Genomic DNA, 23,213 nt, shown 5'->3' with positions numbered 1-23,213 from the left:
GGCGGGAAGCCCCTGGGGACTATAAGAATTGAGCCCCAAGTTCAAATCGCTCTCTGCTCTTCCTCTCCACTTCTTTGCGCTCTTCGTCCTGCCCGGGTCACCCAGCAACAACAAACCAACGTTGACCGTGACCGGTGCAGTGACTCCAGTGAAGATCGAACTTGTAAGTTTAATTCAACGCTCGCTACGAGATAGGCGCTCCTAGCTACCAATCTGTACCAACTTCGAATCCCGCAGGCTCAGAACCCGAACAAAAGACCATTTGTTTCCCTGACCTGGTGGGCCAGTTCCAAGTTAAGTATAGGCCTGTTAGTTGTAGAAGTAGCTTAGATGTAGAATTTGTGCATGAGTAGTGATTACTGTGTATAATAAATGTGTTTTGATTTAAATCTCACTAATCGGTGTATTGGATTATTGATCAATACTTGGACTTGAACCTCGTGGTGGTATCATAAAGATACCTGGCGACTCGAGAGCAAAGGTAATAAAACAGAGCAATTGAACTAAGGCAAAGTTAGCAACAGCAGTCAGAAGAAGATCGAACACCGTTTGAAGATGGACCTGCGCATGCCGCGCATGCATGCGCAGTTGAACAAAAAGACCGCACAGTTCGAAGATGATTCCGCGCATTCGCGCATGTGCAGTTTACGAAAAAGCGCACAATGAAGGAAAATCAATTTGCACGTGTGCAACCGATTCCTACGCTTTACGTCTCGAGCATCATGATGTCAGAAGACTCAGACCACGCCCACTTAAAGGGGAAATGCCCGAAAATCACAAACAAGATTCTTAAAGGCGCAAAACCAAAAGATTCTACCTCAAAAGGCACAACAATGCCTGAACTTCTACCAGCAGTTGAAAATAACTTTTGCAGCACCCTGGGAGAAGCAGTCTGCACCACCCAAGGTGAAGAGCACAATAACAAATCCGAAACCAAAGAAGATGATTTGTATATGGAAGAATACAACTCAGACATGGCTGAGTTATTTGGATATGCTGATCACAGCATCAGCAACATGGTTGAAAAGCTCAACATGACTCTACTCATGGTAGATGTATCCAATACCCTGATGCAACGGCAGATCGTCGATACATTGGATGACAGCAACCTGTCAAATACCCAAGAAAAAAATGACGCCACAGAGCGAGTACTGACCGACTCCGTTGGGAGAGCACAGTTCGACTCCACAGAGAGAACACTGCACAACGCCACACAGAGAGCGATGAAAGACTCCACACAGAGAGCGATGAAAGACTCCACACAGAGAGCGATGAAAGACTCCACACAGAGAGTGACGCAAACCTCCACAGAGAGCTCATTGACAGACTCCACAATGGAAGCAACTAAAGACTCCATAGCGAAATCCATGCATGAACAAGACCATGAAGGTCTATCCACCTTATTTGAGCCACCAGAAGACACTGAATGTCTACCCACCGTATGTGAGACAAGTGACGAAGAAATCACAATTCCCAGACAAGGGGCGGGATTCTCCAACCCCCCGCCGGGTCGGAGAATCGCCGGGGGCTGGCGCGAATCCTGCCCCCGCCGGTTGCCGAATTCTCCGGCACCGGATATTCGGCGGGGGCGGGAATCGCGCCGCGCCATTTGGCGGCCCCCTCCCCCCCGGCGATTCTCCAGCCCGCGATGGGCCGAAGTCCCGCCGCTGTCAACCCACGCCAGCCGGCGTGGATTGAACCATCTTTGGCTCCGGGGTCCTGGGGGGGGGGGCGCGGGCCGATCTGGCCCCGGGGGGGGGGGTGCCCCCACGGTGGCCTGGCCCGCGATCGGGGCCCACCGATCCGTGGGCGGGCCTGTGCCGTGGGGGCACTCTTTTCCTTCCGCCTTCGCCATGGTCTCCACCATGGCGGAGGTGGAAGAGACCCCCTCCACTGCGCATGCGCGGGGATGCCGTGAGCGGCCGCTGACGCTCGCGCGCATGCGCCGCCCGGCAAAGTCAGCTTCGCGCCAGCTGGCGGGGCACCAAAGCCCTTTCCTGCCAGCTGGCGGGGCGGAAATCAGTCCGGCTCGGGCCTAGCCCCTCAAGGTGAGGGCTCGGCTGCTCAAGATGCGGAGACGTCCACACCTTTGGGGCGGCGCGATGCCGGACTGATTCGCGCCGTTTTTGGCGCCGGTCGGCGGACATCGCGCCGATATCGGAGAATCCTGCCCAAAATATGCACGATCACAGCGAGACTGACAGATCTCAGCTCGTCTGTACAAAAGAACTTGACAATCAAAGTAAAACTACTCTTGAGTCCAGTGAGACCACGTCAATTAAAACCTCAGCCTCTCTTGACAACCCACAAGAAACTGAAATCTTGAAGACTTTGACTCCAGAAGAGGAGCACCAAGGAAGAGGAATCACATGAACCAGAAATGACTGATGTCACCAAGATCAATGCAACATCAGATCATTCTCACAATCCTCAAGTCGAAACGCTCAATGAAACATCAGTTACCACAAAGGACACGGATACCAATAACTTTGAGAATGACTCAAATTATCCACACAGAACAGTCAATGAGCACAACAAGAACAACAAAAACCACACCGAGCACAACAGAAACAAGAACAACAACGAGCACAACAAGAACAACAACAAAAACTACAAGAACAACAACAAGAAGCATAACAAAGACAACAACAGCAACAACAAGCACAACAGAAACAACAACAATGAAACAACGACCTGCACAACATGTTACAACTCTGCACATGAAGGACAATGTAACAGCACAGTCCAAAACAATGGCAAGAGTACAAACATAACATGGCACGGCAACGAATCTCACAAATTCACATTTGCTCCAGAACAAACAAGCAAACCAGTTTTCAAGACAGATGACATACCGCATCAATACCAGAAGCACAGGAAATTCCACGTCAGTCAACATCAGTGGTTCGACGATTCGAACATCTCATGATGACTTGTTGGTTACTTAAACACAAAAACACTGACGACATTCACAAAGAAATTACAATATCAACATCACCACGTCAACAACAGAAGAAGAAAAGAAAACTCAACCGAATAAATTCATAAAGTTGGACTCAAATTTTTTAAAATTAAGATTGGACTCATAAATATTAATTGCCTTTGTATAATCATCAATATCATCACAACTTGTACATATCATCATTTATCAACATGTTTTGTACAATTTTCTTTAACAACGTACAGAAAATATGTAAAAAGAAAAAAAGGGGGATGTAGTGATATGCATCACTGTATATGCACTGTAAATACACGACAACTAAGTAACCACTAGAGGGAGCACCAGAGATGTGTACAATAGACAAAACAGGAAGTCAAGGGGCACTCTTCACAGGAACGGCAGCTAGTGAGCAGGACACAGACGGACAGCTCAGATGTAACATATAGTATAAGCTCTGGAGAGAGAACAAACTCACACAATAAAGCATCTACTTCAACTGCAAGACTACGAGCTTTATTCAGACACAAGGAATAATACAAACCTGACACCGCGGTGTAACAACCTGAGCACTTTCTCCCATAGCTACGACACTATGAGCCTGTGCTTTACTATCCGCCATTGCTTTAAGTTCCTGCTGTGCTGTCTTTAAATGTTCCCTTGCCACCTCACGTGGCTCATTCAGTCTCTTTCTGAAATCCCAGACATAGTCTAAAAGCGTCGTCTCTAAATTCTTTCTCAATAATTTTTCTTGGATTCATTTGAGTGTTCCTCTAACTTCACGTCCGTGGACCAATTCAAAAGGACTAAATCCGGTGGAATCATTCGGTGCATCCCTATTGGTGAATAATTAAAATGGAATCCTGTAGCCCCGATCATTTTTAAAAATAAATTTACAGTACCCAATTCATTTTTTCCGATTAAGGGGCAATTTAGCGTGGCCAACCCACCCACCCTGCACATCTTTGGGGTTGTTGCTCTTTTTAACCTTAGTCTATTTGCTCTGATTACGTCACCTTTGCTCACGAGTCGCCAGGTATCTTTCTGATACCGCCACGTGGTTCAAGTTCAGGTTATGATTAATAACACAGCACACCGCTTAGTAAGGATTAAAACAACGGTCATTTATTATATACAACAAGCAATATGAATACCCTAATACTACTTTCTATATAATAAACCTATCACTACTGGCCAATACTTAACTTAGGAAGAGCCCACCAGGTCAGGGAAACGAATGGCTTGTCCAATCAAATCTGGCCCGCGGGATTCAAAAGGCTGCTCCAGGTCGGTGGCTCGGTGTCTCTACCGGATAGCGATCGTTGGATTCAAACCTACACTTGCCGGTTGCTGTTCTTGCGAAGGTCTCGAGCAGGCGAAGATGAGAGAGAGAGAGATCTGAACTTGGACCTTCACTTTTATAGGGCCCAGGGGCTTCCCGCCTCCCGGGGCGGCCCTTGACCCTGAGTCCCAAGTGATTGGATTCTGTCCCCAGTCTCTGGGATCGATGTGTCCAATGGTGAGGCGATTCCTCGATCGGGGGGTGGTCGCTCACCTGTCTTTGTTTCGGCCACTGCAGGCGCCGACAGGTCTGGCCCGGTATTCAATTGCTAATATGTTGCAATTGTTCCCGGGGATAGCCGATTTAACTGTGGATGTCTGAGTAGATGGGCTGCAAACAGTCCTGAATGAAACTGCGGATACCTGGGTTGATGGGCTGTTGATAGCCCTGAGTATCGATCTGGGCTACCTTCCCAGAGCTGAATCTGCAAACCTGTCTGCAGCTGCCTGCTTGTGTCTTCTTGGCTGCTTTTCCCAGCAGTCTTTCGGGTTAGCCGTTTTAAACTGGGTTTTGGCCAGATTAATCGGAACGCAGCCATTTTACATGGCTACAGGTTGTGGGGGCGAAACCCACGCAAACACGGGGAGAATGTGCAAACTCCACACGGACAGTGACCCAGAGCCGGGATCGAACCTGGGACCTCGGCGCCGTGAGGCAGCAGTGCTATCTTTAATTAAACTTGACGCAAAATTTGACCATTGATCTGATTGCATTCCTTCGATAAGTCATATCTAGTAAAGAACGCGGTAAATTCCTCTACCAGTCTCCTGACTGTGAGGGTTCTTAACGGCATGGCTTTAGGAAACCTCGAGGACATATCCATAAGTTACCAAGTATTGACGTCCACCTCACATTCTCGACAGCGGTCCAATGCAGTCGATTAGATCTCTTGTAAAAGCTGGAATGGGGATCAAATGGCTTTATTTCGGTATGTGGTCTCCCTATTACCTGACACGTTCGACAGGCGTTACCTTCGTGTTGATGTCATCTGGGCCAGCAAAACTGTTTTTGGATCTTTACTCAGGTTTTGTTTATTCCAAGATGTCCCCCTCATGGAATTCCATGAGCTATCCTTAGAATCTCTTTCCTACACTCAGGAGGAAATACAATTTGGTGTATTTCTGCTCTCTGCACTGACCTGCGGTGGCTGCCATTTTCTCATTAGTGTGCGGTCCTTTGAAACAACATCGTTCAGGAATACACTGAGCTTCCAATGCCGAGTATGCTGTCTTGACGGATTTGTTTTAATTTGAAATCGCCCTGTTGTAAACACACACCTGTCTCTTTCCCTTTGGCTGTGTTTCATCTTCATTCAGCTGGCTAAAGGTTGCATCGCAAGGAGTTAATTGATATTCTTGTGGCACAGATAGGAAACAGTGATCATAACATGCTTGAATTCTTAACTGGCATGGAAAGTGAAGGAGTCTGATCTGAAACCAGGGTCCTCAGTCTATACAACGGACATTATGAAGATATGAGACGTGGGTGGCTCAGATCGATTGGGGAACTTCATTGATGGATAGCAATGGCTAATATTTAAGGAACTGTTGTATCTGCCCTTCGACCAGCTTACTCAAAGGTTTTACCCAGATGTCTTTTTTTCTTTAAATATTTATTCTCCATTTTCATTTTCTTCAGAATTTACACCCCATCAACAAACAGTAAACGGTAACGAATACAATGACAATCCCCCTACCATCAACAACGATCCCATCCTCCCCCCCCCCCCAAACAACAACCCACCTGACAATATAAGCATCAAATAAAACAAACCCTCCCAAGGAGGAAAAAAAGGAGAAATGAATAAAGAACCCCGGCGAGACTCAGCACAACCTTTTCTACCAGGCTCCGATGGCCGCAGCCCCTCCCCCACCTCACTCCCGTTCACTGGCCGGCTCAAACCGGCTAGCGTGGAGGACCCCCGTCCGGGTCTCCTTCCCCCTTGCCCGGTCCCAGGAAAACCAAGAAATCCCCTTTAGCACACAACCCCCGCATACACACCCAAGCCCCAAAGAACCATCGTTGCAGATGATAGTCCCATCTCTTTCCTTGTCCAAACAGATACAGCGTCGGCTCATTTAGCACATACACCAACAGGCAGTGAAAAAATACAGTTACATGAGGCTACATCGGCACATGACCATTTCTCAATTCTGCCACAGTCCTTCTGCCTTCGCAAACTCCTCCACTGCTCCCGCCGTCCCAAAATAAAAGTCCTTGGATTTGTAGGTCACCCTCAACTTAGCTGGGTATACTATGCTGCACCGCACCTTACTGATGTACAGCACCTTCTTCACCCGGTTGAAGGCAGCCCGCCTCCTCGCCAGCTCCACCGTAAAGTCCTGGTATATGCGTCTACCAGCTCCAGCCCACTGCACCACCCACTTCTGCTTGGCCCAGCTCAGAACCTTCTCCTTCACGCTGTACCTACGAAAGCACAGAGTCGCTGCCCTTCATCGCTTCCATGTGCTTTGTGAACTGTTTTTCAAGTTTCACAACCATCACTTTGGTCATTTCTTCCGCTGTGAGCGATGCGGCCTCCCCCTGGTGCTCCAGCCTCCGCTTTCCTTACAGTTCCCGCGCTGACGTCTCCACTCACCGGCGGACTTTCATTAACTCCCTTTTTCACAAACTTGGACATTTCTCCTCCCTGTGCCTTCTTACAGCTTTTTCAGCCTCCGTTGCCCCGGGACCGGGCGTTAAAACCCCGACATTCCTATTCCCGAGCGTGAGCCCTCCAGTGTGCGGCTGCCTCTCGCCCGCCGTTATCGGAAGTCTACCCAGATGTCTTTAATAGTGAGGAGAACAAAGGACAATACAAGTATAAAATTCAATCAACTTTATTTAACAATCACAGTATCAATCCTTAAATTAACCCACGTAAAATACAAGAGATACCCAAGATTCGGTTATACCACCCGTAAACATGGCTTGGTCGAATCGGGGGTCCGATACATCGCGCCTCTTCTGTCAGTCGTCACAAAGGTGGGTCTTGCTAGCAGCTTCCTTTCTGAATTAATGAAAATCGCTTATTGTCACAAGTAGGCTTCAAATGAAGTTACTGTGAAAAGCCCCTAGTCGCCACATTCCGGTGCCTGTTCGGGGGGGGGCTGGTACGGGAATTGAACCGTGCTGCTGGCCTGCCTTGGTCTGCTTTCAAAGCCAGCGATTTAGCCCTGTGCTAAACCAGCCCCTGCAGATCTTCCTTCTCTGGTAGGTCTTCTGGATGGTGAAGGTCACCTCCCACACAGAATCTTTGCTCCTGATTGGTCTTGGGTGTCTACGTTCATCCCCCCCCCACCCTTGACGCCTTTCTAAAAGCTTTTCTGGCTTTTTTTTCCCCAATTAAGGGGCAATTTAGCCCGGCCAATCCACCTAACCTGCACATCTTTGGGTTGTGGGGGGCGAGACCCATGCAGACACGGGGAGAATGTGCAAACTCCACACGCTGGGGCCGGGATCGAACCTGGGACCTCGGCGCCGTGAGGCAGTAGTGCGAACCACTGCCCCACCGTGCTGCCCTTTCTCTGGCTTTCTTGTGATTTTAATGCTTGAGGCAAACAGCTTGCAAAACTTCAAAAGTTAAGAGTTAGAAAGTGAAATATGAAAAACAGAGAGACAGCGAATAGTTAAGTCAAAGTATGGATGATTCATGAAGTAAAAGATGGCCAAAATGGCATCACGGTTATGCCAAATCATATCAGGATTTAGCCATCTGTCTACACCCCAATGTCATTCTAATTGGTTTGGATTAACATCAAATAAGTTTGATTCGACGCTCAGCCGTCTGTCATTAATAGGCAACATTAACTTAAAATGTATTCTTGTATGAGCTATGGAATGCAATTCGGCTTCCTTATCGCATGAACCTGCTTGTTAGTGTTGTGTAAAGCACACTGAGACAACACGGGCTGCAACTGGATGCAGCTGCAACTGAAATAGACTCCAGACCTTGAAGTTAGTTCAGTTTGATTTATTGAACCTGTCACACAGTTAGCTCAGTTCTCGGTGAGTTCGACTCTCTGCTAAACTAAGTGTGATTACCCTGTCTGACTGAACCAGACTAGCTCTTAGCCACGTGCTGTATGCGTTACGTGATATATACACCGGACTCACTCTGTAGATGTCCCCAGGGGAAAGAGGCAGAGTGTGAGTGCCTCGTGCCTTGTATAGTGGGGCCACCCCCAAGTGTTCTGCCTGCTGATTGGTTATGTCCTGTTCTCTGTGTTCATCAGCTGCCTGTCTGTATCTCATTATGGGCATATCGTGACAATTAGGACAATGGACTCTATGCTGTTGCCATGGAGCTTGCTTTGTCCTTGGGTTACTTTATCTTGGAATTGTATTTGTTAGCTGCATAGGAATTCTGTTGTTCTGTGTTCTGTTTGCAGCTGTGTTCCGAAATGCTGAATGTGTGTTTTGAAATGCTGTTTGCAGTTAAGCAAAGAAATCATTTCTGTATTGTTTGAAAGTTAAATTGTCCACAAGATTGCTTCTATTGAGTCCTTTGCTGGCTGGACGTATTGGAGAATAAGACTTTAAATGATTCTCAATTGTAATCAACGGAGACAAATAAAACAGATGCTTATTTGCACCTGAGAAGTTTTAACTCAAATTTCGACTGAGTTTTAGTGATCGCACAGTGCCACTAAATCCGCCTGGTAGATCTCACATGAGGGGTCCCAAAACCCAATGAATTAGGTGTTGACCGTGTTGCTAACTTTTGCCTTTGTTTAATTGCTCTGTTTTATTACCTTTGCTCTTGAGTCGCCAGGTATCTTCCTGATACCGCCACGAGGTTCAAGTCCGAGTTATGATCAATAATCCAACACACCGCTTAGTAAGAGTTAAATCAAAACACATTTATTATACACAGTAATCGCTACTCATGCACAAATTCTACGTCTAAGCTACTTCTACAGCTAACAGGCCAATACTTAACTTGGAACTCGCCCACCAGGTCAGGGAAACAAATGGCCTTTCGTTCGGGTTCTGAGCCTGCGGGATTCGAAGTTGGTACAGATTGGTAGCTAGGAGCGCCTATCTCGTAGCGAGCGTTGAAGTAAGACTTACTGGATATCGGCGGCGGCTGAACCGGTCACTGTCAAGGGTTGGTTCGCGTTGCTGAGTGACCCGGTTGTGGTAGTATGTAGTAGGGGTCATGTGGGACTGGAAGCCCTAATGTCATTGGCTGACAGATCCCGGGTTCTGGTTGGCCGTTGACCTCTAGCTCCGCCCTGAAGGCGGAGTATAAGAAGCCGGAGTCCTCCCCCGCAGGCCATTCTACTATCGAGCTGCGGGGGAACAGACACGCTTAATAAAGCCTCATCGACTTCACTCTATTCGTCACACGGAGTCTTTGTGCGCTACAATTTATTAAGCGTGCCTAAAAAGGACTATGGAGCTCAGGATCATCCCGGAATGCCTGAGGACCAGCCCCCACGCAGTGAACGCGGCAGCAGCCTTCAAGCACTGGCAGACTTGTTTCGAGGCCTACCTCAGAACGGCCACCGGCCGGGTCACAGAAGACCAAAAACTACAGGCCCTGCACTCGAGGTTAAGCACGGAGATTTTCTCCCTCATCGAAGACGCGGAGGATTTCCAGACGGTGTTCGCAGCACTGAAAAGTCTCTATGTCCGCCCAGTTAACCAAAGCTACACCGGTCAAGAAGGATTTGAACTTGGGATTAATTCTTATAGTCCCCAGGGGCTTCCCGCCTTTCGGGGCGGAGCCTGTACCTGGTTCCAAGTGATTGGACTTTGTCCCAATCGCTTGGTTCGATTTTCTCCAATGCTGGAGCGGTTCCCTGATCGATGGGCGGTCTTGAGGTGCTCGTTCACCTCCTTTTGTGTCGGCTCCTGCTGGCGCCGAAGAGTCTGGTTTGGCTTTGTGTGTCTAAATGTTGCTTATTGTTCCCGGGGATTGCTCATTAGTATGCAGATGGCTGGTGTTTTGTTATGCTGATGGTTGCCGGTATCGATCTTGTCTGGCCTTCCCAGAGGTAAATACACAGCCAACCCGCAGCTGCTCGTTTGTGTCCTGTTGGCTGACTTTCCCATCAGCCTTTGCCGTCCGCCATTTTAAATCGGGAGTTGGCCATTTTAACTGGCTACAACCGCCTGACAGGACACCAGGGGGCCACCCCAGGAGTCCATATCCAGTGGTGTGGTCTGCACGTACCTCATTGTCACTGAGGTAATGGCGGAAACTCTGAGCTCTCAAGGGTCTGGCTCGGTCTGGGCTACCCAAAACAAGATCGGTGCATAACAATCGAATCAATGATCTCCTGATGTGTGGTTGACGGTGCAGCCCCTGACATGTTCAGGTAGTTTGGCTGTGGGTTGTGCATTTGACTTTGGTCAAGTCTGAATTCCTAACAGCCTGTCTGACGTTTGACTGCCGTTTGATTTTAAAGAGCCCAATTCTTTTATTTTAAAATATCCAATTTAATCAGGCTTAATCTAGGCCATGCCTGGTCGCCACAGAACCAATTGCAACAGTTAAAAACACAAGGCAAGCAGCCCAACCATGGCCCACGAAGAAATTGACGACACTATTAGGTCCAAAAAGTCAGATAAAGTTTCTCGAAAAGGTAGCAAGCCTGAGGATTGGGGATCAAAGGAGGACCAAGATGGTGATTAAGAGGGGGGAAATAGAGAACGAGAGTAAACTTGTAAGTAGCATAAAAGTGCACTGTAAAATCTTCTACAAGAAGGTAAAAAGAAAAAAGATTTGTGAAGACAAATGTAGGTCCCTTAAAGTCTGAGACGGGAGAATTTATAATAGAGTAAAGGAAATGGCAGAACAATTAAACAACTACTGTAATGAATGTAAGAATTTCAGATATATTGTATATGTATTTGCTGCTGTAAGGGTTAAACGCCCGGGTTAGTGTGTGTGACTGCTGCGGTCATATTTTTCAATATTCTTGGTTTGAAAAACAGCGTGGCTTTTTGGAGACAGAGGTGCAATTAAGCATCGTAAAAGTTTGGGTTAATAAACTTTTATTGATATTGAGGGTTCTCTGGGGGTGTAGATAGTTAGAGACAGTGCTCAGCTGAGTGAGATGATGTAGTTAATGGGGGGAAGCAGTCAGGTGATGGAGTTGGAAGGTGAGCTGAGAAGCAGTTTCTGAAGAAATACAACTAGAGACTCTGCATTATTCCGACAAGGGGGTCAGGTCTCTTTCTTTAAGGAGTCTCAAACGATCGCTCTTTCTCAAAGTAGAGTATTCAGGACATCTCTACAGCAAGTATTCCTTACTCTGCTGGCTGTATTTAACAGCGGATTGGGACCAGAGATGGGTTTGTTTATTCAGTGGGAATAAAGATAGCAGTTAAGGGTTATTGTGTCACTGTATCGATTAGCATTGTTTAAGGGGTAATCGCAATAACAGGGAGATGTTAGAAATTGGATCTGGAAATGGGATTGAAGATGTAGTGGGCAATTTAAGGATTAACAGACCGTGGGTAAAATTGCTAGCACGGAGTCAGAAGTATACGTCCACACCTGGCCTGAGTTGCATCGTCCCATTCAGACTTAAACTCGTTAAAGGGAATAAACAGGATACCCGTGTTCAGCCGGGGTGATTCACTCAAGATCCATTGTCCTCCGGGACACTCTGATCTGACCAGCTATTAGCCCATTAGAGAGTCTGGTGGCCTCTTTTGTCCGTAGTTTGGAATTTAATTGCACATTCATAGTTTGGCCCTGTTCTTTTGTGTAAATGATGAGTTCAAGCGTGGACAACCATTGGTTGAAGGACTGGACGGAGCTCAGGGAGCGAAAAGAATACCGTTCCAACAGGTGGTCGGAGAAGGATTTGGAAAGTGACCGAGAGAGGCCATAAAAGGCTACCACAGAGACTCACTTTCGAATAGGGGTCTGAAAGAGCTGTACTAACAACAGGAATATGTTCGGTAAATGCAAGTTGGACTGGATTGGATTTGTTTATTGTCACGTGTACCGAGGTACAGTGAAAAGTATTTTTCTGCGAGCAGCTCAACAGATCATTAAGTACATGGGAAGAAATGAAAATACATAATAGGGCAACACATGGTACACAATGTAACTACATAAGCACCGGCATCGGATGAAGCATACAGGGTGTAGTGTTAATGAGGTCAGTCCATAAGAGGGTCGTTTAGGAGTCTGGTGACAGTGGGGAAGAAGCTGTTTTTGAGTCTGTTTGTGCGTGTTCTCAGACTTTTGTATCTCCTGCCCGATGGAAGAAGTTGGAAGAGTGAGTAAGTCGGGTGGGAGGGATCTTTGATTATGCTGCCCGCTTTCCCCAGGCAGCGGGAGGTGTAGATGGAGTCAATGGATGGGAGGCAGGTTTGTGTGATGGACTGGGCGGTGCTCACGACTCTCTGAAGTTTCTTGCGGTCCTGGGCCGAGCAGTTGCCATACCAGGCTGTGATGCAGCCCGATAGGATGCTTTCTATGGTGCATCTGTAAAAGTTGGTAAGAGTCAGTGTAGACATGCCGAATTTCCTTAGTTTCCTGAGGAAGTATAGGCGCTGTTGTGCTTTCTTGGTGGTAGCGTCGACGCGGGTGGACCAGGACAGAATTTGGGAGATGTGCACCCCTAGGAATTTGAAACTGCTAACCACCTCCACCTCAGCCCCGTTGATGCTGACAGGGGTGTGTACAGTACTTTGCTTCCTGAAGTCAGCTCTTTAGTTTTGCTGGCATTGAGGGAGAGATTGTTGTCGCTACACCACTCCACTAGGTTCTCGATCTCCCTCCTGTATTCTGACTCGTCGTTATTCGACTATGGTCAGTATCATCAGCAAACATTTAGATGGAGTTGGAACCAAGTTTTGCCACGCAGTTGTGTATGTACAGGGAGTAGAGTAGGGGGCTAAGTACGCAGCCTTGCGGGGCGCTGGTGTTGAGGACTATTGTGGAGGAGGTGTTGTTGTTCATTCTTACTGATTGTGGTCTGTTGGTCAGAAAATCGAGGATCCAGTTGCAGAGGGAGGAGCCAAGTCCTAGGTTTTGGAGCTTTGATATGAGCTTGGCTGGGATTATGGTGTAGAAGGCAGAGCTGTAGTCAATAAATAGGAGTCTAATGTAGGAGTCCTTGTTTTCGAGATGCTCTAGGGAGGAGTGTAGGGCCAGGGAAATGGTGTCTGATGTGGACCGGTTGCAGCGGTATGCGAATTGCAGTGGATCAAGGAGTTCTGGGAGTATGGAGGTAATGCACTTCATGATCAACCTCTCAAAGCACTTCATTACGACTGAAGTCAGGGCCACCGGACGGTAGTCATTGAGGCACGTTGCCTGGTTCTTCTTTGGCACCGGTATGATGGTGGTCTTCTTGAAGCAGGTGGGGACTTCGGAGTGGAGTGGGGACAGGTTAAAGATGTCCACGAACACCTCTGCCAGCTGGTCTGCGCAGGCTCTGAGTGCACGACCAGGGATCCCGTCCGGGCCCGTCGCCTTCCGAGGGTTCACTTTCAGGAAGACCGATCTGACTTCGGAAGCTGTGATGGTGGGTATGGGTGAGTTATGGGCTGCTGGGGCACTCGACAGCGGATTGTTGGTTACCTGCTCGAACCGAGCATAGAATGCATTGAGTTCATCGGGGAGGGGTGCGCTGCTGCCAGAGATACTGTTCGGCTTCGCTTTGTAGCCCGTTATGTTGTTTAGTCCTTGCCACAACCGCCGAGAGTCTGTCTGTGACTCGAGCTTGGTTTGATATTCTCTCTTGGCACCTCGGATGGCTTTGCGGAGGTCGTACCTGGATTTCTTGTATAGGTCAGGGTCGTCTGTCTTGAACACCTCAGACCTGTCCTTCAGTAGGGAGTCAATCTTGCGATTGAGCCATGGTTTCCGGTTGGGGAACGTACATACTGCAATCTTTGGCACGCAATTGTCCACACATTTGCTGATGAAGTCTGATGGTGGTGGCCGACTCATTTAATTTGGTTGCTGAGTTCTTAAATGTGGACCAGTCCATATTGTCATAGAATCATAGAATTTACAATGCAGGAGGCCATTCGCCCCATCGAGCCTGCACCAGCCCTTGGAAAGAGTACCCCACTTAAGCCCACACCTCCACCCTATCCCCGTAGCCCCACCGATCCTTTTTTTTGATACTAAGGGCAATTTAGCATGGCCAATCCACCTAACCTGCACATCTTTGGACTGTGGGAGGAAACCCACATAGACACGGGGAGAACGTGCAACCTCCGCACAGACAGTGACCCAAGCCGGGAATCGAACCTGGGACCCTGGAGCTGTGAAACATCAGTGCTATCCACTGTGCTACCGTGCCACACGGTTGTTGCCTGCCTGTCTAAGTGGAGCTGAGAGCTGTATATTCATTTTATGTGCCGTTTAGTGGGAAATTGAGTGTTAAGGTTAAAAGGAACACGTGAGCTGTCCCTATTAGATTTGAAGTTTAAATATTGTTTTTCTTTTGGTCAATAAAGTTATTTTGTTAAAACATAACCAAGCCCTATTTCTTATACAATCTCTCCAGTCTTACAAATTAAAAAAGTTGCGGTTCTGGCCGATTATCTCAGCCACTGTTGGGATTGGTGTTAAAGATCCTGTGTCAGTAATAAAGTTTGTTTCAATAAACCATATTGCTGTTTCTCGTAAAATCGCTCTGGGAGCGAGGAATCCCTCCCCAACAGTCTGACAACATTAAATAAAATATCGGGGTTTCTGCTCAGTGTGTGTGGGAGTCTGGTCCGCAATACTAATACTACCGTCGCTCAGTCTTCCCGGAGGACGGCAGGTATAGCTTCCCAGAAATGCAAAGGCACAGAGGTTGTGGTGAGGCGGAGTCGAAGGAATTCAGTGTTACTCGAAAAACAATGCTGGGGAAATGAATGGGACTGAAAATCGATGCATCCCCTGGTCCAGATTTTCGGCGGGAGCAGTGTCCGGGGGTCTGTCGGGAAGGTAAGAATAACTTTTTTTTAAAACTTACCTTTGCAGCTGCAGGAAGTCAGCCGTGGGGATTTCTGGAAAGATTTGGTCGTACCTGTGTATAAGTTGGGCGGTTGCTAAACCCGAGACGCTACACTTGTAGTGTCCCCCACCCTTCTAACCTAAGGGGTTGAGTGAATATCAGGTAAGCTCTTCCTTTCTTTTTCTTGTTTTATCTAGAGGGGTTGGCAGGGAAGGCAGTACAATGTTCCTCTTGCAGAATGTTTGAGGTGAGGGACGCCGACAGTGTCCCTGCTGATTTCACCTGTGGGAAGTGCACCCATCTCCAACTCCTCAGAAACTGCGTTAGGGAACTGGAGCTGGAGCTGGATGAACTTCGGATCATCGGGAGGCAGAGGTGGTCATAGATAGAAGCTCCAGGGATGTAGTTACTCCGAAGAATGAAGATAGATGGGTGACGGTGAGAGGGGCTGGGAGGAAGCAGTCAGTACAGGGAACCCCTGTGGCCGTTCCCCTTAGTAACAAGTATACTGCTTTGGATACTGTTGGGGGGGGGGGGGGGGGGGGGGAGAACGGGGATGGGACTTACCAGGGGTAAGCCATGGGGTACAGGTCTCTGGCACAGAGTCTGTCACTGTTGCTCAGAAGGGAAGGGGGGAGTAGAGTAGAGCATTAGTCATTGGAGACTACATAGTTAGGGGGATAGATAGGAGATTCTGTGGGAACGAGAGAGACTCGCGGTTGGTGTGTTGCCTCCCAGGTGCCAGGGTCCGCGATGTCTCGGATCGTGTTTTCGGGATCCTTAAGGGGGAGGGGGAGCAGCCCCAAGGCGTGGTCCACATAGGTGCAAACGACATAGGTAGGAAAAGGGATATGGATGTAAGGCAGGAATTCAGGGAGCTAGGGTGGAAACTTAGATCTAGGACAAACAGAGTTATTATCTCTGGGCTGTTACCCGTGCCACGCGCTAGCGAGATGAGGAATAGGGAGAGAGCAGTTGAACACGTGGCTATAGGGATGGTGCAGGAGGGAGGGTTTCAGATTTCTGGATAATTGGGGTTCATTCTGGGGTCGGTGGGACCTCTACAAACGGGATGGTCTACACCTGGACCAGAGGGGTACCAATATCCTGGGGGGGAAATTTGCTAATGCTCTTCGGGAGGGTTTAAACTAGTTCAGCAGGGGATTGGGAACCTGAATTGTAGCTCCAGTATACAGGAGGTTGAGAGTAGTGAGGTCATGAGTAAGGTTTCAAAGTTGCAGGAGTGTAGCGGCAGGCAGGAAGGTGGTTTAAAGTGTGTCTACTTCATTGCCAGGAGCATCCAGAATAAGGTGGGTGAACTTGCAGTATGGGTTGGTACCTGGGACTTCGATGTTGTGGCCATTTCGGAGACATGGATAGAGCAGGGACAGGAATGGTTGTTGCAGGTGCCGGGGTTTAGATATTTCAGTAAGCTCAGGGAAGGTGGTAAAAGAGGGGGAGGGGTGGCATTGTTAGTCAAGGACAGTATTACGGTGGCAGAAAGGACGTTTGATGAGGACTCGGCTACTGAGGTAGTATGGGCTGAGGTTAGAAACAGGAAAGGAGAGGTCACCCTGTTAGGGGTTTTCTATAGGCCTCCGAAACGTTCCAGAGATGTAGAGGAAAGGATTGCAAAGATGATTCTAGATAGGAGAGAAAGTAACAGGGTAGTTGTTATGGGGGACTTTAACTTTCCAAATATTGACTGGAAATGCTATTGTTCGAGTAGATGGGTCTATTTTTGTCCAATGTGTGCAGGAGGGTTTCCTGACGCAGTATGTAGATAGGCCAATGAGAGGCGAGGCCATACTGGATTTGGTACTGGGTAATGAACCAAGACAGGTGTTAGATTTGGAGGTAGGTGAGCACTTTGGTGATAGTGACCTCAATTCGATTAAGTTTACTTTAGTGATGGAAAGGGATAGGTATATACCGCAGGGCAAGAGTTATATCTGGGGGAAAGGCAATTATGATGCGATGAGACAAGACTTAGGATGCATCGGATGGAGAGGAAAACTGCAGGGGATGGGCACAATGGAAATGTGGAGCTTGTTCAAGGAACAGCTACTGCGTGTCCTTGATAAGTATGTACCTGTCAGGCAGGGAGGAAGTGGTCGAGTGAGGGAACCATGGTTTACTAAAGCAGTTGAAACACTTGTCAAGAGGAAGAAGGAGGCTTATGTAAAGATGAGACGTGAAGGTTCAGTTAGGGCGCTCGAGAGTTACAAGGTAGCTAGGAAGGACCTAAAGAGAGAGCTAAGAGCCAGGAGGGGACATGAGAAGTCTTTGGCAGGTAGGAACAAGGATAACCTAAAGCTTTCTATAGATATGTCAGGAATAAACAAATGACTAGGGTAAGAGTAGGGCCAGTCAAGGACAGTAGTGGGAAGTTGTGCGTGGAGTCCGAGGAGATAGGGGAGGTGCTAAATGAATATTTTTCATCAGTATTCACACAGGAAAAGGACAATGTTGTTGAGGAGAATACGGAGATTCAGGCTACTAGACTAGAAGGGCTTGAGGTTCATAAGGAGGAGGTGTTAGCAATTCTGGAAAGTGTGAAAATAGATAAGTCCCCTGGGCCAGATGGGATGTATCCTAGGATTCTCTGGGAAGCTAGGGAGGAGATTGCTGAGCCTTTGGCTTTGATCTTTCAGTCATCTTTGTCTACAGGAATAGTGCCAGACGACTGGAGGATAGCAAATGTTGACCCCTTGTTCAAGAAGGGGAATAGAGACAACCCCGGTAACTATAGACCAGTGAGCCTTACTTCTGTTGTGGGCAAAATTTTGGAAAGGTTTATAAGAGATAGGATGTATAATCATCTGGAAAGGAATAATTTGAGTAGAGATAGTCAACACGGTTTTGTGAAGGGTAGGTCGTGCCTCACAAACCTTATTCAGTTCTTTGAGAAGGTGACCAAACAGGTGGATGAGGGTAAAGCAGTTGATGTGGTGTATATGGATTTCAGTAAAGTGTTTGATAAGGTTCCCCACGATAGGCTATTGCAGAAAATACGGAGGCATGGGATTCAGGGTGATTTAGCAGTTTGGATCAGAAATTGGCTAGCTGGAAGAAGACAAAGGGTGGTGGTTGATGGGAAATGTTCAGACTGGAGTCCAGTTACGAGTGGTGTACCACAAGGATCTGTTTTGTGCCACTGCGGTTTGTCATTTTTATAAATGACCTGGAGGAGGGCGTAGAAGGATGGGTGAGTAAATCTGCAGATGACACTAAAGTCGGTGGAGTTGTGGACAGTGCGGAAGGATGTTACAGGTTACAGAGGGACAAAGATAAGCTGCAGAGCTGGGCTGAGAGGTGGCAAATGGAGTTTAATGCAGAAAAGTGTGAGGTGATTCATTTTAGAACAAAGAACAAAGAAAAGTACAGCACAGGAACAGGCCCTTCGGCCCTCCAAGCCCGTGCCGACCATGCTGCCCGACTAAACTACAATCTTCTACACTTCCAGGGTCCGTATCCCTCTATTCCCATCCTAATCATGTATTTGTCAAGATGCCCCTTAAATGTCACTATCGTCCCTGCTTCCACCACCTAGCCACTACCCTCTGTGTAAAAAAAAAAAAAACTTGCCTCGTACATCTACTCTAAACCTTGCCCCTCGGACCTTAAACCTATGCCCCCTAGTAATTGACCCCGCTACCCTGGGGAAAAGTCTCTGACTATCCACTCTGTCTATGTCCCTCATAATTTTGTAGACCTCTATCAGGTCGCGCCTCAACCTCTGTCGTTCCAGTGAGAACAAACTGAGTTTATTCAACCGCTCCTCATAGCTAATGCCCTCCATACCAGGCAACATTCTGGTAAATCTCTTCTGCACCCTCTCTAAAGCCTCCACATCCTTCTGGTAGTGTGGCGACCAGAATTGAACACTATACTCCAAGTGTGGCCTAACTAAGGTTCTATACAGCAGCAACATGACTTGCCAATTCTTATACTCAATGCCCCGGCCAATGAAGGCAAGCATGCCGTATGCCTTCTTGACTACCTTCTCCACCTGTAGACCTAGATCTCTCTGACTTTCAATACTCTTGAGGGTTCTACCATTCACTGTATATTCCCTACCTGCATTAGACCTTCCAAAATGCATTAACTCACATTTGTCCAGATTAAACTCCATCTGCCATCTCTCCGCCCAAGTCTCCAAACGATCTAAATCCTGCTGTATCCTCGGACAGTCCTCATCGCTATCCGCAATTCCACCAACCTTTGTGTCGTCTGCAAACTTACTAATCAGACCAGTTACATTTTCCTCCAAATCATTTATATATACTACAAACAGCAAAGGTCCCAGCACTGATCCCTGTGGAACACCACTGGTCACAGCTCTCCAATTAGAAAAGCACCCTTTCATTGCTACTCTCTGCCTTCTATGACCTAACCAGTTCTGTATCCATCTTGCCAGCTCACCCCTGATCCCGTGTGACTTCACCTTTTGTACTAGTCTACCATGAGGGACCTTGTCAAAGGCCTTACTGCAGTCCATATAGACAACATCCACTGCCCTACCTGCATCAATCATCTTTGTGACCTCCTCGAAAAACTCTGATCAAGTTAGTGAGACACGACCTCCCCTTCACAAAACCATGCTGCCTCTCACTAATACGTCCATTTGCTTCCAAATGGGAGTAGATCCTGTCTCGAAGAATTCTCTCCAGTAATTTCCCTACCACTGACGTAAGGCTCACCGGCCTGTAGTTCCCTGGAGTATCCTTGCTACCCTTCTTAAACAGAGGAACAACATTGGCTATTCTCCAGTCCTCCGGGACATCACCTGAAGAGTGAGGATCCAAAGATTTCTGTCAAGGCCTCAGCAATTTCCTCTCTAGCCTCCTTCAGTATTCTGCGGTAGATCCCATCAGGCCCTGGGGACTTATCTACCTTAATATTTTTCAAGACGCCCAACACCTCGTCTTTTTGGATCTCAATGTGACCCAGGCTATCTACACACCCTTCTCCAGACTCAACATCTACCAATTTCTTCTCTTTGGTGAATACTGATGCAAAGTATTCATTTAGTACCTCGCCCATTTCCTCTGGCTCCACACATAGATTCCCTTGCCTATCCTTCAGTGGGCCAATCTTTTCCCTGGCTACCCTCTTGCTTTTTATGTACATGTAAAAAGCCTTGGGATTTTCCTTAACCCTATTTGCCAATGACTTTTCGTGACCCCTTCTAGCCCTCCTGACTCCTTGCTTAAGTTCCTTCCTACTTTCCTTATATTCCACACAGGCTTCGTCTGTTCCCAGCCTTTTAGCCCTAACAAATGCCTCCTTTTTCTTTTTGACGAGGCCTACAATATCTCTCATTAGCCAAGGTTCCCGAAAATTGCCGTATTTAACCTTCTTCCTCACAGGAACATGCCGGTCCTGAATTCCCTTCAACTGACACTTGAAAGCCTCCCACATGTCAGATGTTGATTTACCCTCAAACATCCGGCCCCAATCTATGTTCTTCAGTTCCCGCCTAATATTGTTATAATTAGCCTTCCCCCAATTTAGCACATTCATCCTAGGACCACTCTTATCCTTGTCCACCAGTACTTTAAAACTTACTGAATTGTAGTCACTGTTCCCGAAATGCTCCCCTACTGAAACATCTACCACCTGGCCGGGCTCATTCCCCAATACCAGGTCCAGTACCGCCCCTTCCCTAGTTGGACTGTCTACATATTGTTTTAAGAATCCCTCCTGGATGCTCCTTACAAACTCTGCCCCGTCTAAGCCCCTGGCACTAAGTGAGTCCCAGTCAATATTGGGGAAGTTGAAGTCTCCCATCACCACAACCCTGTTGTTTTTACTCTTTTCCAAAATCTGTCTACCTATCTGCTCCTCTATCTCCCGCTGGCTGTTGGGAGGCCTGTAGTAAACCCCCAACATTGTGACTGCACCCTTCTTATTCCTGATCTCTACCCATATAGCCTCACTGCCCTCTGAGGTGTCCTCCCGTAGTACAGCTGTGATATTCTCCCGAACAAGTAGCGCAACTCCGCCTCCCCTTTTACATCCCCCTCTATCCCGCCTGAAACATCTAAATCCTGGAACGTTTAGCTGCCAATCCTGCCCTTCCCTCAACCAGGTCTCTGTAATGGCAACAACATCATAGTTCCAAGTACTAATCCAAGCTCTAAGTTCATCTGCCTTACCCGTAATACTTCTTGCATTAAAACATATGCACTTCAGGCCACCAGACCCGCTGTGTTCAGCAACTTCTCCCTGTCTGCTCTGCCTCAGAGCCACACTGTCCCTATTCCCTAGTTCTCCCTCAATGCTCTCACCTTCTGACCTATTGCTCCCATGCCCACCCCCCCCCCCCTGCCATACTAGTTTAAACCCTCCCGTGACACTAGCAAACCTCACGGCCAGGATATTTATGCCTCTCCAGTTTAGATGCAACCCGTCCTTCTTATATAGGTCACACCTGCCCCGGAAGAGCTCTCAGTGGTCCAGATAACAGAAACCCTCCCTCCTACACCAGCTGTTTAGCCACATGTTTAGCTGCTCTATCTTCCTATTTCTAGCCTCACTGGCACGTGGCACAGGGAGTAATCTCGAGATTACAACCCTAGAGGTCCTGACTTTTAACTTTCTGCCTAGCTCCCTGAATTCCTGCTGCAGGACCTCATGCCCCTTCCTGCCTATGTCGTTAGTACCAATATGTACAACGACCTCTGCCTGTTTGGCCTCCCCCTTCAGGATGCCCTCTACCCGTTCGGAGACATCCTGGTCCCTGGCACCAGGGAGGCAACATTCCATCCTGGAGTCTCTTTCACGTCCACAGAAGCGCCTATCTGTGCCCCTGACTATAGAGTCCCCTATTACTATTGCTCTTCTGCGCTTTGACCCTCCCTTCTGAACATCAGAGCCAGCCGTGGTGCCACTGCTCTGGCTGCTGCTGTTTTCCCCTGATAGGCTATCCCCCCCCGACAGTATACCTGTTCGAGAGTGGGACAACCACAGGGGATTCCTGCACTGACTGCCTGCCCTTTCTGGTGGTCACCCATTTCTCTGCCTGCACCTTGGGTGTGACCACATTTATATAACTGCTATCTATGACGCTTTCCACCACCTGCATGCTCCGAAGTGCATCCAATTGCTGCTCCAACCGAACCATGCGGTCTGTGAGGAGCTCCAGTTCGGTGCACTTTCTGCAGATGAAGCCATCCGGGATGCTGGGAGCCTCCCGGACCTGACACGTCTCACAGTCAGAGCACTGTACCCCTCTAACTGACATTGCATCAATTAATTAGTAAATTTGGAAGGAATAACAGGAAGACAGAGTACTGGGCTAATGGTAAGATTCTTGGCAGTGTGGATGAGCAGAGAGATCTCGGTGTCCATGTACATAGATCCCTGAAAGTTACCACCCAGGTTGAGAGGGTTGTTAAGAAGGCATACGGTGTGTTAGCTTTTATTGGTAGAGGGATTGAGTTTAGGAGCCATGAGGTCATGTTGCAGCTGTACAAAACTCTGGTGCGGCCGCATTTGGAGTATTGCGTGCAATTCTGGTCGCCGCATTATAGGAAGGATGTGGAAGCATTGGAAAGGATGCAGAGGAGATTTACCAGAATGTTGCCTGGTATGGAGGGAAGGTCTTATGAGGAAAGGCTGAGGGACTTGAGGCTGTTTTCGTTAGAGAGAAGAAGGTGAAGAGGTGACTTAATTGAGGCATACAAGATGATCAGAGGATTGGATAGGGTGGACAGTGAGAGCCTTTTTCCTCGGATGGTGATGTCCAGCACGAGGGGACATAGCTTTAAATTGAGGGGAGATAGATATAAGACAGATGTCAGAGGTAGGTTCTTTACTCAGAGAGTAGTAAGGGCGTGGAATGCCCTGCCTGCAACAGTAGTGGACTCGCCAACACTAAGGGCATTCAAATGGTCATTGGATAGACATATGGACGATAAGGGAAAAGTGTAGATGGGCTTTAGAGTGGTTTCACAGGTCGGCGCAACATCGAGGGCCGAAGGGCCTGTACTGCGCTGTA

The 23,213-nt window shown here is 47.9% G+C and overlaps 1 protein-coding gene across 1 annotated transcript in view; it reads right to left on the bottom strand.

Annotated features, from left to right (window-relative positions):
- Window positions 1–23,213, bottom strand: part of LOC140398897 (semaphorin-3F-like) — a 558,403-nt gene that overhangs the window by 345,727 nt on the left and 189,463 nt on the right. The window lies entirely within an intron of this gene.

Source organism: Scyliorhinus torazame, chromosome 22 (assembly GCF_047496885.1).
Source record: "Scyliorhinus torazame isolate Kashiwa2021f chromosome 22, sScyTor2.1, whole genome shotgun sequence".
In the NCBI taxonomy this organism is placed as follows: domain Eukaryota; kingdom Metazoa; phylum Chordata; class Chondrichthyes; order Carcharhiniformes; family Scyliorhinidae; genus Scyliorhinus; species Scyliorhinus torazame.
Note: the sequence above shows the minus strand (reverse complement) of the source record. Positions and strands in the feature narration are given on the sequence as shown.